Genomic DNA, 14842 nt, shown 5'->3' on the forward strand with positions numbered 1-14842 from the left:
GTATGGATTGTGATAAGAATTGTACAAGCCCCCAATACAATTATTGAAGAAAAAAGAATAATCTGTCGGTGGCATACATAATGATTTGGCATGGGAGAGAATGGAGACAGGGAGCCTATTTAGCGTGATGTTAAAAATTTTATATAGGTGGTAAGAAACCTCTATGTACACAGGCAACTATCTTTATCTCCATGAATTTGATAAAGTTTAAAATGTAGATGTGATGAAATGAACACTCTCATATTCCAAAGGTGATAAATCGGATGACAGTTTGGCTCTGTACATGAAAAGATTTAGGATGAGCCAGTCCTTTAAATCTAGAAAGTTATGCCAAGGAGGTTATGCAAAGATGTAGCTCTAAAGTTCTTCATTGAATTGACAATTTTTCTTTTTAATAGACTTTTGTTCTTGGAACAGTATTAGATATTTACAGAAAAGTTGTGAAAATAGTACAGGGATTCTCCATATGCCCTTCTCTTGGTTTCCTCTATTTTATAATTTCACATATTTGTATATGTATATGAATGTGTGTCAGCACTTGTTTGTCAATTTGTTATACTGTGGTAGCTGAACTTGTTCTTAGTTGTAGAACAGTTAAGGCAAATGAAGGAATGATGAAGTCAAAGAACTGAACAAAAAAGGGCAGCTCTAGAAGACAAAATAAAATATTGTACATAGACCACAACAGAAGGACTAGGTGTGGAAACCACACTAAGCCAACTGGATTTACTGCAAACTCATCTGTAGCCCTTGGACTTAAGGCTGAAACTCCCTAGTGTGAGAAGCAGATTACTGCTATCCCAAGGACATAGAACTGGCAGACAATGGACTTTGGTTTGAATCTCTTGCTGTGGTTGTCACCTAATCTGGTGTCAATTTTAGGATTAAGGGTGTAGGGGTGGAGTCTAGGCTGTCAATCTGGAGATAGCCAATGAGATTTCTGTGTGGGCATGACCTTCTCCTGAGAATTCTGGGAAATCTAAGACTTCCTCCTGGGAGGTGGAAGACACTTCTCTCTCTCTGCCACTCCCTGGGAGACATTGCAGAAGACAAGCCACATGGATGCAACCAGACCTCTGAAGCCGGAGAAACCACAGAGCGATCCCTGCCAGCACTGAGATGCTTCCAATGCCACTGGATCCACAGATTTTCCACCCACTGGCCTGTGATCTTCTACATTCAGTGTTATTGTATGTGTTCCTGAGTCTGAAGAGGACTTTATAGATTGCTATCAGACAAATGGGCTAAGATTGGATTTATGGACTTTATCTGGACTGGGTTTGGTGTTTTCTCCATGTTCAATTGCTCTTGTACATAAACCTCTTTCTTATACACATGTGTGTGTCTATGAATTTGTTTCTCTAGTCCATACAGACTAAGACACTTGCCTTGGCGGTGCCCAATGAATGTTGGATTGGAACTATTGTATATTTACTATTTAGTGTCCTCCTTGCTTCATTATGACATGTATTAATCTGGTAGGCATGGCTCCGCCATTGTGAATGAATATAAGTTTTGCTCTCTCACCTACCCCCATTGTGTATGTCCAGTTACTTAAGAAGCTAATCTGTACAGGTTAACAATTTATATATTGCAGTTCATAGCTGGTCTGTATTCATATAATTTCCTTTTCTCAAGAGTATTTTAAATTCTATACCATTGGCTAAATTAATGACACTATCAGCAGAATTAATCTTATACCCAGGGTGATGATTGATAATTTTCTTTAACATAAAATGACAATGATGTCTCTAAGTAGAAACAGATATATATAAACCATAGATATATGAATGGATTTAAGAACAATTACGTAGTTCTTTTTACATGGCTCTGCTTGATGCTCACCCTCATGAATAAATCACTGAAGATATGGGTGCTATAGCAAAATGTGGCAAAGGAACTAGATGGTGGCCAGCTATCAGAAAGAATAGCATCTGGGATCTTAAAAGCTTGTCTTTAAGCAAAGTGATCTTAACAGCTTTGAGGAATACTGGATAGGTATTTTATAAATGCCCCTCTATTAGATTTTATCTACTGTTTTTCTCATGATTCGATTGGTTTTATGGGCTTTGGGGAGGAAGACCACAAAGGCTAAGTATTATTCTGATCATATCATATCAGGGTTACGTATATTAACATGGCTAATCACTAGTGTTGTTAACCTTGACCCTTGACTGAGGTGGTGTTTGGTTTCTACACTGTAAAGTCACTCTCTTTTTCTCCTTTTTAATACTATACTCTTTGGAAAGAAGTCACTATGTACAGCCCATAATTAAGGAATGGGAATTCGTGATCTTCCTTCCAGAGGCCGAGTATCTATTAGAATCTTCTATCTCTTCTTATATTTTTTATTCAAATATTTATTTATGTCATGATGGACTCACACATATTTATTTTATATTTGGGGTTACAGTTGAATACTACTTGATCTTGTCACATCATTTCAACTTTTGTCACTGAGATCTTTAAATTGGCTTCTGTGTCCCTCGTCATGTTTGGTTTTGTTTATTTTTTAAGTACTCCTTTACTTCCTGGAAGTACAAGATACTCCAGACATCTTGCTTATTTCCTGCCCCAGCTCTGGAAGCACTGCTGTTTTCCCACAGATCACTGGTTTCTTTTTATTGAAGAATGACATTGGAAATGAAGATCTGGACCTCAGACTGGGGGTGGGGGGGGGTTGCCTTCTGGAGCCCTTCCAGCAGGCCGAGGATGACAGTACCTGGGGAGCCCTTCTAGAAGGCCACACTGAGTGAGGACACCTGAGAGCGCACCTAAATCATGTCCTCTAGCCCCAGGCACTTCTGGGCCTCTCCAATTCTGAAAGTTTCTGTGTCCTCACACCCAGATGATGGCTCAAGAGGAGCTCAAGAGGGGTGGGCTGTGGGCCCCATACCACGCTGCCCCCATGCAGTCCACCATGATCAGCAGCCAGAGTGAACCCCATGTGCCCGACCACATCCTCTGGTCCCTCTTCAACGTGCTCTTTCTCAACTGCTGCTGCCTGGGCTTCGTGGCCTGCACCTATTCCGTGAAGTCCAGGGACCGGAGGATGGTGGGAGACATGATTGGGGCCCAGAACCACGCGTCCACCGCCAAGTACCTGAACATCTTCTCTACGGTCCTCGGCCTCCTGGGAATCCTCATCTTCGTCATTCTTCTCGCCACGGGCACAGTGAGGAGCTTCCAAGCCCTGTCACAGATGATGGGCCAGCAAGGCCACTAGCCACTGCACCATGCTGTGTCCTGGACCCTTCAGCCCTGCCCTGCTGGACGACCTGACTCCCGGCCTGCCTCCCCCACTCCTGTCCACAGTCATTTGTGAGTGTATCTCCATCTATCAGCAAGCTCAATAAAGCACCCTGGTGAGTAAAAAAAAGGAAGAAGAAATGAAGATCTGGGTGCTAAGTGTGCTCCGTGTTGCCATTTGAAAAAAAAAAAGAGGGGAGGGGGGTAAACCAGATAATGATCAGTCAGTTTCTCCTCTTGTCACTCGTCTGCCTGAGTCAGGATTTATCATTTATCTATATTTACCAAAGGGAATTTCCTGATATGACAGCCATTTAATCAACAATGCAGATTTTATGAAGTTTCTGTAGGGCAGCTGGAAAAGAGTCGTCCCCCCTCCCCCCAACCTACCTTTCTTTTTTAAATTAAAAAACACTGAGCAAAATCTTGGTAAACCCTGCTCTCTCCACACTTCTAAGAAAGAATCCTCACTCTCTGATTCTTTTCTCAGAGAACATTTAGTCTTTCTCCTCTTCCTTTTTTTTTTTTTCTGTGTAGAGTTACTTCTTTTGCTTGACTCTAGACTACAACCTATATTAAATGCAGAACTCTTCTAAAAGGAGTTTATCAAATGTGATGAAGAAAGCGGATGGTGTCTGACAATCAAAAGATATAGCATCTGGGGTCTTAAAGGCTTGAAGGCAAACAAGTGGCCATCTAGCAGAGCAGCAACAAGCCCACATGGAAGAAGCACACCAGCCTGTGCAATCATGAGGTGTTGATATGATCAGGTAACAGACATCAAAAGACAGCAAACAAAAAACCATATTGTTGAGAACAAGGGGGGTGGGGTCAGAGCAGAGACCCCAAACCCATCTATAGACAATGGGAAATGCCCTCACAGAAGGGTCACAAGGAAGGGATGAGTCAACCAGGGCACAATATAGCACCAAGGAAACACACAATATTCCTCTGGTTCTTTGAGGCTTCCTCACCCCCACTGTCATGACCCCAGTCCTGCTTTTCACTGCAGGCTAGACCGGAGCATATGCACAGGTACAGATAAGAGCTCATGACTCACAGAATCCAGGAGCAGGCATGGGAATAGCAATACCAGGAAGGTAGGGGGAAGGTGGGGAGAGGAGGGCAGAAAGGGGAAATCTAAATTAATCACACTGATAGACATACAATGCACCCTCCGCAACACACACAGAACACGAACAACAGAAAAGGGGGTGAAGGGAGACAGCAAACAGGATAAAATATGAAAATTAAAAAATTATAAATTATCAAAGGTTCATGAGAATGGGAGGATGGTAGGGGAAAAAGAAGAGCGATATCAAGGGCTCAAATAGAAAGAAAATGTTTTGGAAATGATGATGTACATATGTACAAATGTGCTTGATACACTTGATATATGGATTGTTATGAGAACTGTAAGAGTCCCAATAAAATGATCTAAAAAAAAAAGACGGATGGAGAGGGAGGGGAACACATCCTGCCCCATCAAGCGATGATATTTCTGCTCAGAGCAGACAATGCACAGAGAGGGCCCACCATTAGACATGACGTCCCTCACTGAACCATAGCACTTCAGGACAACACTGGAGACACAGTGCAGGAATTGTGCCTCATCTGACCCCATCACACTGGGGCAAAACACTAAGGGCATGCAACAGAGTAGCAAGGGGAGCAAAATGATGAAATCCCTGGGGAATACGAAAAATAGACTTTGGAGACAGACTGTGGCACCCCATCAGACTTGACTGGAAAACCCTCGTAAAGACCAACCAACAGACCTTGAACTATTTATAGGCCAAAAAAGAAAGAAAGAAAATGCTATGGATAAGAAAAGCTGATTATGTAGATAGCAAAGAACTTGACAGTGTATTGTTGAGTTGTGTGTGTGATGGCTGTGAGTTGGGGACAACTAAAGGACAGCTGGTGGTAACAATATAATATAGGGAAGTGAGGACTTAGAAAGACTTGATTCTGCCCAAGGTTAGTCTTCTCCAAGATAGCGGTTCTAGTATTTTTCCATCTGAATCTTACACAAAAGGTAATGGGAAAAGGTCACTATATTTTGTGTAAAGGGTCACTTCCCACCAGGGAATAGTATTCACAAACATTATGCATACTAACATGAAAAGTATGAGTATATGATAGTTAAAGTGGTAAATTGGCTGGCTAGGCTTCTCGGTGGTTTGGCAGTGAAGATGTAGTAGTCCCCATGATGAGATCTCCTTGTGAGAGTAGCCAGCTTCCAATATAACTGGATGTTGTAGAAAAGCTTGCCTGCTTTTTGCTGGGTCTAGATCTTGCATGGGAGAAAGACAAGGCTTTCTACTCCCATAAAGAGTTACATCCACCAGGGCAGTTTTACCCTGTCCTATGTGGTCTCTAAGAGTCAGAATCAACTTAATGACAAAGAATTATTTGAGTTGAGAGAGCTGGCATTTGGTTCATCATCTGACTTTGGTTCTTTGCACTTGAGCCAATGGCCTGCTATATTGCCCATTGATCCCGAGAATTGTCAGTTTGTCCTCTTACCTGCTGACTTTGAATTAATTTGCCTTTACAGCCAAATCCTGCCGCCTGACCTGTCAATCTTGGGTTTATCAACCCCTGTGAGGCAGGAGAAACCTTTAGCCTGACAACTGATCCACAGACGTGGAACTTGCCTGGGTAAGCCATTTCCTTGATATAAACCTGGGTAAGCCATTTCCTTGATATAAACCTTTATATGTAAACATATATAAGCTTCACTGGTTTTGCTTCTCTAGAGAACAGAGCCCAAGACAGAGTATAGCAAGTAATGCTCTTTCTCCTTAAATGGCTTGATGAATGGAAAGAGCCGTGGATTAAGCACTAACGACCTGGTACCTCATTTTTCTCCATTTTTAACTGTTTGTGTGACCTTGGATAAATATTTCAGATGGGTTGAAAGTCAGGTTCCTTAACAAGATTTTCGAGGCTCAGCTATTAAGTTCAGTCATTCCTTGAGAATTTCTCAACCAAAAAGAAAATAAGAATGTATATATTCATCATTTTAATAAAGATATATTCTATTAATTTTAAAAGGTTGAAGAGAGTATTAATTTTACTCCCACGGTCTTAATGAAGAAATAAATGAATTTTCCACTAGGGCAATCTACTCCTTCACAGATTGTGAAATGAATGTAACAGATCCAACCAACTGAACGATCTATGCATCTTTCTTCTCTCCAACTCAAGCATTGGAACTGTATTTTATGTAAACAAAATTTTAAAATCTAAACTAAAATAATATATATTAAAAAACGTAATAATATTATATATAGTAATGTAGTTAGATAAAAATTCTACATAATTCCCAGTATTTTTTACTTAGTAATAACATTTTTAAAAATTGGGTATTGCCTATGGTGGAAGCACAGCAGGTGCTATGGTCTTTACTAATTATAGTCTCTCTAATTAAAATAACTTGTATCTATAATGCATCTTTTTTTCTCCCTATGGAGTTCAGTGTAATTAGCAGATACTAAATAATTTATCTTTACAACTTATCAGTGAAGCAGATATTGTTCTCATTATTTAGAGGAGGATATTAAGAGTCAAGGGTTAGGTCATAATTATATAGTAAATTTTTTTCTAAGAGAGTTAAGGCTAGAAAAACACACACACAATTCCTTGGGTGGCACAAAAAAGTCTTGGTAATTAACTCGTTAAGAACTCACCTGCTAACCAAAAGGTTGGCAGTTTGAACCCATTCGGTGGCTACACAGGAGAAAGAGCGGGTTATGTATTTCTGTAAAGATTCTAGCTTTGGGGGGCAGAAAATCACCCCCACCCCATCCCCCAACAGACACGATTTACGATCTTTCTATCCAGGAACCCTGATGGCATAGTGCTTATGCATCAGGCAGGGCTGTTATCTGCAAGGTCAGGAGTTTTCAAATGAGCCTCTCTGTGGGAGAAAGCTGAGGCTTTCTTTTCCCTTAAAGAGTGACCGTCTCGGAAACCGACAAGGCCCCTGTCCTGTGGGGCCACTATGCACTGGAATCAACTCCATGGCCATGAGAGGGTGTCTATCTATCTATGAAGGCAAGACAGAAAGAACTGCTGCCTGGGTTCCAGTTCATATATGAGTGGGTTTATTCCAAACAAAACCTGTTTAAACATCTCTCGGTGGTCAGTGGACAGCTACAAACACATTCTGTCAGTCATAGACTAGTGTTGATACAGTGCCTCGACAAAAAAGTGTCATGGCTAACAAGGATCTGAGGTCAGGGCTGATAACAAATACTTAACGAGACTCGAGAGGACCGCTTCCCAAATCATGAAGGCTTTTTTTTTTAATCCCAAACCATTTTATTGGGAGCTAATACATCATCCATAGTTCAATCACATCAAGCAGTACTGTACAATTGCTACCACAATCAGATTTTATACATTCTTTTCCTTGTTGCACTCCTTGACATCCCCTTTTACCACCCTCATGACGGTATCCCCCAGACAGCCTTACTCTACTAGCTGTCCCTATAGGGTCATCAATCCTGGGTTTCAGATTCTCAAAAACATGTAAAAAATTCAAGAGGGTCACCTCAATGACAAAATACATTGTCATTGTGGTAAACCCCAATATGATTAAACTAAAACAAACAAAAATACAGAAAATGTTGACAACCAGATCAGGCCCAACGTGAATCAGAGGGAAGATCAACTGACAAGGTTGAAACCATTCAAGTCAGATTTATCATTTTGGTCTTCTGCAGGCAGCTCTCCAACGCACTCTGGTAACCAGTTTCTTCCCACCCCTCTATTATGAATAGAGGGAAACATCACTGAAGCTTTGCAATATATTTTTTGGGAATGTTGTCCCACATCCATATAAAACAACACTTCAAATGAGTCAAAATATTATAAAGAAGGTTGTAAAGACTTCAAAGATGGAGCCAAGAGAAGGAAGGTTGTTAATTCAATGGATGAAGAAACTGTGGCTCAAGTCCAGAAATTGGTGGGGAAAGACCGTAGAATTACTACTCATGTGATAACCATTGAAATTTGCATCTAACATTAATCTCATATTTTCAAATTTAGGCAAACATCTCAGACTTAGCAAGCTTTTGGTTCCATGCAACTTGCACATGGATCAAGAGGTAGTTGTGGGAATAAAACAAGGGACTACTGTATGATTTAAAATCAAGAAAGGTGTGCTCCAACAGTGTTATATCCCTTCACTATGCTTATTCTGGGCCAAGGATAAATGGAGAAAATGGAGAAAAAGATTAAAGTTGTCAAGGACTTTTGTCTTGCTTGGATCCACAATCAATGCTCATGGAAGCAGCAGTCAAGAGATCAAAAGATGAATTGCATTAGGTAAATCTGCTGTACAAGACCTCTTAGAGTATTCAAAGCAAGGAAGTTGTTTTGAGGACTAAGGTGTGCCTGACCTAAACCGTGGTATTTTCCATTGCCTCATAGGCGTGGGAAAGTTGGATATTGAGTAAAGAAGACAGAAGAAGAATCATGCATTTGAATTGCACTGCTGGCGGAGAAGAATGAAGGTATCACGGACAGCTCTAAGTACAAACTGATTGGCCAGCGTGCTCCTTAGAGGCAAGGACGGCAGAACCTTGTCTTACATGCGTTGGATCTGTTATCAGGAGAGACCAGTCCCTGAAGAAGGACATCATGCTTGGTAAAGTGGAGGGGCAGTGAAAAAGAGGTAGGTACTGTACACGATGAAATGAACCAGTGACTGGAACCATAGGCTCAGTCATAGGAACAAATGTGAGGTTGGCACAGGACAGGCCAGTATTTGTTCTGTTATGCACAGGATTCGCTGTGGATTGGAACCGAATTGATGGCACTCAACCAGGACAACAACAGTAACAGATGAAAACGTTTGCATTTTGATTCCCCATTTAGTTATTTTCCTGATTGCAACACAGATTATGTACATATTAATCTGGATGTTCTCATAGGATGATGTGAGTTAAGCACCATTATCATCTTGGGTCAAATCACTACATCATGACAAGAAATGAAAGTTTTCTAAAAGTAGGTCTTAGACTATGAAAAAAACCACACAATGAATGACAGATAGGAATTCTTTTCAGCTTATTTGATTTTGGAAAAAGTACTTGAATTCTCTAGATTTTCTGGTCTTTCAATTGTCAAAATTATAGTGGGTGTGAGAATTGTGCTTTCTGTATAATTCTGCAGTGTTATACTTGAGTACAGACCTAGACCCTGGAATAATGGCATCTCCAGTCAGTCTTCAGAGAGGGAAGGGCGCTTTGATAGCCTAAAGGGCTGGCCAAGAACAAGGGGAAGGGCACAGAGGCTTGGTAATTCACTGAAGAACATAGCCACAGTGTTCCTCTAGATCTCTCGTGCTAATGTAATTATTTTTAGCTGACTTAATAGGAATGTTTTAAGACAGAGTTGGCTGAAATATAAATTTGCACGTTAGACCAATTTGGTCAGAAGGATTTTGCACAGAAAATTACCTCTAGTTGGCTACATCTTTTATATTTTTACTTAATTTAGATCCACATTTTGGATACAGTTCCTTACACTTGATCCCACTTAGTAAATTCCATGAATAACCAGACCCAACATGTATTTTAATATGTTTTATAACAGTTTAAGTTTATAACAGTTTAATTTTTCATTCTTTTTCTGCTTATAAGGAATTCCTATAAATTTCAGAGGGATTTACTGTGGTTGAAATGAGAAGAGTCTGTGTCTTTGAAAAGTTTGTAACTAGTCTGGGTATAAAAATGATATTTCATATTTATGGACATCATATAAAAGTTTAATTTTATAAACATTTAAATAATTTAAACATGAACATAGTAAAATAATAAGATGTTGAAGATATGTCTATATTATAAGCAATTGAAGAGAGTTGGAGGGAAAATTGAATGAATTATCTCTCTATATACCTACTTTTTTCACTTTAAAGGTTGGGAATGAGTATTGGGAGATGTACTACTCAGATTGGGGAAGTGCAAGTGCCTTCTTTTGGAGATAAGATTTGAGGTAGTTTATTAAGGATAGCATTTTTATCCAAATGTTTGAGTTAGTGTATTAAGGATAGTATTTTTGCACGAATTACTTTTTTCTGATAGCTTTTTTCCCCCTTAAGCCAAATTGTCTCTGGATTTTCTCCTTTATCTCAGTTTTGGAAAAGCAAGTAAATATTTTTCTCTCTAGTTACAACTAAATTTGAAGAAGTAGTTATTAGTAGAATAATTCACAAACTTTAGTGTAATAATCACCAATAATTCCTTGTTAAAACAACTTTTAAATTTTAAGGTAGGGTGGGCTTTGTTAGAAAGAATACTGTAGGTATGCACACTTTACATTACTTGTCAGTGCCTGTAGCTTGCCTTTGTTTTGTGCTATAAAGCTTTCTTATTAATCATCTCTCATTTTTTTATAGAAGTGTGCAGACTTTAGTATGATATCATATCTACTAATAAATATGATCATAATTGGTTGTGTGATAATAAATATTCCAGCATAGATCAAATCAATGATGAACTTTTTGATTTATTAAGTAAGATTAAGTTATGATTAGTGCATTTTGACATTAAGCACATTTGACTGTATTATTGAAAATTAGTCAGACATTTATGACATTAATAATTCTCTAATAGACAGACTATTGAACTAATGAGATGGTCTTCATAGCAACCAAAGCAGAGAGAATGAATGATAGAAAAAGGAAAAGAAAAAAGACTAGTTGAGTAGGCAATCATTCATGAAATGTAATTATTGAAATTCTTGCATGATGGAAAATATCTTTTCTATTGGGCTAATATTATGGCAGAAATTTTGTCATCAGAGATATATGTTAATATATGATTAATAGATGTTGAGTGTTTTATGTTTTTTATCTAAGTTGACTGTAATAATAATACAATAAGGTAGGTGACATTATTATCTCTAGAGATGACACATCTAAGGTATTCTCATACTTTCTTCTTTGGTAATCTTATTTATTCTCATGAATTAAATACTTTATTTATGCTGTTGACTCTCAAATTGGTATTTCTAGTTTAGACTCTTCTTTGATATTTCCAGTTACTTTTCTTTTTCAGTCTTTCTGTTTTTAAAAAATAATTTGGTCAAAATATATGTAGCAGAACATACATTAATTTCATTTCTGATGACATATATGTATATATGTGTATATATGTATATGTATATACACACACACACACACACATCAGACTAATTGAGAGGCGGGAAATGTGGACAGAGAGCAAAAAGGGAAACGAATGAGAGAGCAGAAGAAAGGACGTCCCATCTTCTGAGCTTGGCCATAGTTGCCAGCTAAAATATATTAGTTCAGTCATTCATTCAATTGAGTTACTAAGAATAAGAATCACAATAATCATAAAAACCATGTCCATGCCTGTACTTCTTATTACACACTTCCTACCTGCCAGCCACAGTGCAGCACACTTTATGTATTAGATTTCATCATTAGCAGGAGGTAACATCATTGTCCCCATTTTCTTGATAACAGATTTTGAGGCACAGAGAAGTCATCATCTATTAACTAGTGCAACAAGGATTTGCATTCATCTCCGTGAGTACAAGAAATCAGAAAATGTTCTAAAATTGATTGTGGTAATGTTTATAAAACTCTTTGTGATATAATTGAACTACTGAATTGAATGGTACTTGGATTATGTCCCAATAAAACTGTTAAAATATATACATATAAATAATATATATACACATATATGTATAACACTAGTTTTGCCTCGCCAGAGAACTCAGTCTCCTAGAAAATCGCACCCCCTAAAAATATTACTGTGAGGGAACAAGCCTGTGATAAGTAGGTTTGTTGTGCAAACCTGACCAATGAACGCATGTGGGATTAATTGAAGGGTGGAGAGATAAATGGCGGACGAGCCTCGCCTTTCTGTCTCTTGCTCTTTGATGATCAGACCTGTGTGCGGCTGCCTTAGCTTGTTCTCTGCCTCAATTTGCAAGTTACCTGTGCGACACCTAACCCGTGGACTGCGTCGCTGTAATTTGAGGTTCCTTCAAGACTTGCTTCGCCACACTATTGGAATTTACATCGCTTGAGCTGGTGACTGTCGGACCCTGTCATCTGGCTGACTGTTGGTGACCTGCCTTGCTGTTTGCTGCGTGTGGCCGGATAGCCTGAATTGCTCTATAGAGGACTACCCAGCGGCCCTCATGACTTGAAGGACTGCCAGTGTATTAGCTATCTCACGGAAGTGCGTTGCACTGAACCATTTGCATTGCTCTATAGATTGTTTATTTCTTATGTTACATATCTATCTAGCTAAATATATATAAAATCATTAGTGTCCTGGTTTTGTTTCTCTAGAGAACTCTGTCTAACATAAAGCCCCTTTTTGTTGTAAGCATAACATTGTTATTTCTTGAAAATTGTAGCATATGGTTACAATAGTGTGCTTAATGTCAACTCAATCACTGCCACTGAGTTGATTCTGAAGCCTAGCGATCTTATAGGACAGGGGAGAACTGCTCTTGTGGGTTTCCAAGATTGTCTTTCTCCCTCAGAGTGGCTGGGGGTTTTGAACAGTTAGCAACTCAGTGCATAACCACTAGGCCACCTGAGCTCCTTTCAATGTCTTCATATACTCATGTTAAAAACAATGCTATCTACCCCGTGTATTTTTCAATGATCTAATTCATGGCAAAAGTCAAACATTTGTGGAAAACGTGGAAGGAAGAATCTAAAAACTAAAAGGAAAAATATCCTAAAGGAAGGCTTTTCTTCATTTATCCCCTGCACTCCAGAACAGGCTTTTTAATAGAAGGACCTGTGAATCTCCGAGGCCCTAAGTAAGAACCTGTTTAGCTTGAGACGCCTGTTCAACTTAGAGTTTTTCTCTCAGGGCTTACATAGCATGTACTTCACAGATCAAATAAAAGCAATCAAACAACACGCTGCCTTGACTCATTCTATATAGGCTTCTCAGGCTTTAAATCTTTACGCATCAGACCGCCTCATTGTATTTTCTAAGGTATGTTGCCTATCTTAGTTTTTCTTCTCTGAACACCAGAATTTAAATTCTAGTAGTCAGGTAGACACTACTTAGTCCAGATATCTATGCCAAGTATGAATGTGACTCCCTTAGTGCCTATTTGAACACTATGTGTCTTCATGCCTCGATGGCAGTGACACTTTTGTGTGTGTGTGTGTGTGTGTGTGTGGCTTTACACTTCATTTCACTTAGTAACTTCCATAATGATGTTGTTGTGTGTATGTGTGGGGCTTTTGGTGGGCCCGTAGAGGTGCCCTGGTGGCGCTGTTATGTAAGCACTGGACTACTAAACACAAGGTCTGTGGTTCAAAACCACCAGCTGCTTCTCCAGAGAAAGACGAGACTGTCTTCTCCCCTAAAAATGCACAATCTCGGAAATCCTATGAGAAGGGTTGCTATAAGTTGAATTGAAGAGTCCTGGTGGCTAGTGGTTATGCATTGGGCTGCTAACTGCAAGGTCAGCAATTTGAAACCACCAGCCGCTCTATGGGAGAAAGAGGTGAGGCTTTCTACTCCCATAGAGTTACAGTCTTGGAAACCCACAGAGACAGCTTTACTGTGTTCTAAAGAGGTATGATGCGTCATAATTGACTTGCGACAGTGAGTATGCTTTGAAGGTTAAAGCAGGGTATTGAGTAGGTTCCTATTTAAAATAGGTTAGCCAGGGAAGGTCTCTAAAAGTTGGCTTTTGGATAAAAACCTTAAAGAATGGAAAATAAGTCACAGGGATTCCAGAGGAAATTGAGTTCCAGGCAAATGTTTACTCAGAAGTTTGATTACAATTTTGAAGACAGGGACATTTTCTTTCATACTTTGGTAGTACATAAAAACTATGTGGGCCTAAAATATATTTTGTTTTATACTAGTAATGCCCTTTAAAAGGTATAAGGTGCTCTGCTGGCCTAGTGGGTTTGTCATTGAATTGCTAACCGCAAGGCCAGTAGTTCAAACCTGTGAGCAGGAGAAAGACGCCGCTGCCTGCTTCTGTATAGATGTACAGCTTTGTAACCCACAGGGGCAATTCTCCCCTCTCCACAGAGTCACTACAAGTCAGAATTGATTCGATGGCAGTAAATGAAAATAGGTGTGATCATCGGTATTATTTCTCTTCTTTTTAATATTTCACTTTAAAAACTAAGCAAATAAATTTTTGAATAAGTAGCACATTCACATAATGCGAACATCAAAAAGAAAAAAAAATTTGTCAAGTTTCCTTTTCTCTTCTGACCCAGCCACACAACACAGCTCCTTTTGCTTCAAAGGGTAGCACTTAATAATTTTTTCTTGATCTTTTCAAGGATTAACAAACAACAAAATGACACCTGGTTTCATAATGATTTTTACTTAAACAGGAAAAAAAACAAAGAAAAACATTGATCTGGGAAGTTGGTGTCTTAGAGAAAATTAATCACATTCTGCTTCATTTGTTCAAGGCTCATCACCCTCAGCCATGGGCTGTAAGGTTTAAAACCGGAAGTGCAAAAGGGCGGGAAAAGGCCGACCGGAAGTGGCCGGAGTGAGCGCCTCTCGCTGAGGTAACTCAGGCACTCACTTGCTAGGAGGACAAC

The 14842-nt window shown here is 39.2% G+C and overlaps 1 pseudogene; it reads left to right on the forward strand.

The window, feature by feature from the left end:
• The first annotated feature begins 2851 nt into the window (after nucleotides 1-2851).
• On the forward strand, nucleotides 2852-3226 carry LOC142445785 (interferon-induced transmembrane protein 1 pseudogene; annotated as a pseudogene).
• Nucleotides 3227-14842: the final 11616 nt, after the last annotated feature.

Source organism: Tenrec ecaudatus, chromosome 4 (assembly GCF_050624435.1).
Source record: "Tenrec ecaudatus isolate mTenEca1 chromosome 4, mTenEca1.hap1, whole genome shotgun sequence".
NCBI classification, from domain to species: Eukaryota; Metazoa; Chordata; class Mammalia; order Afrosoricida; family Tenrecidae; genus Tenrec; species Tenrec ecaudatus.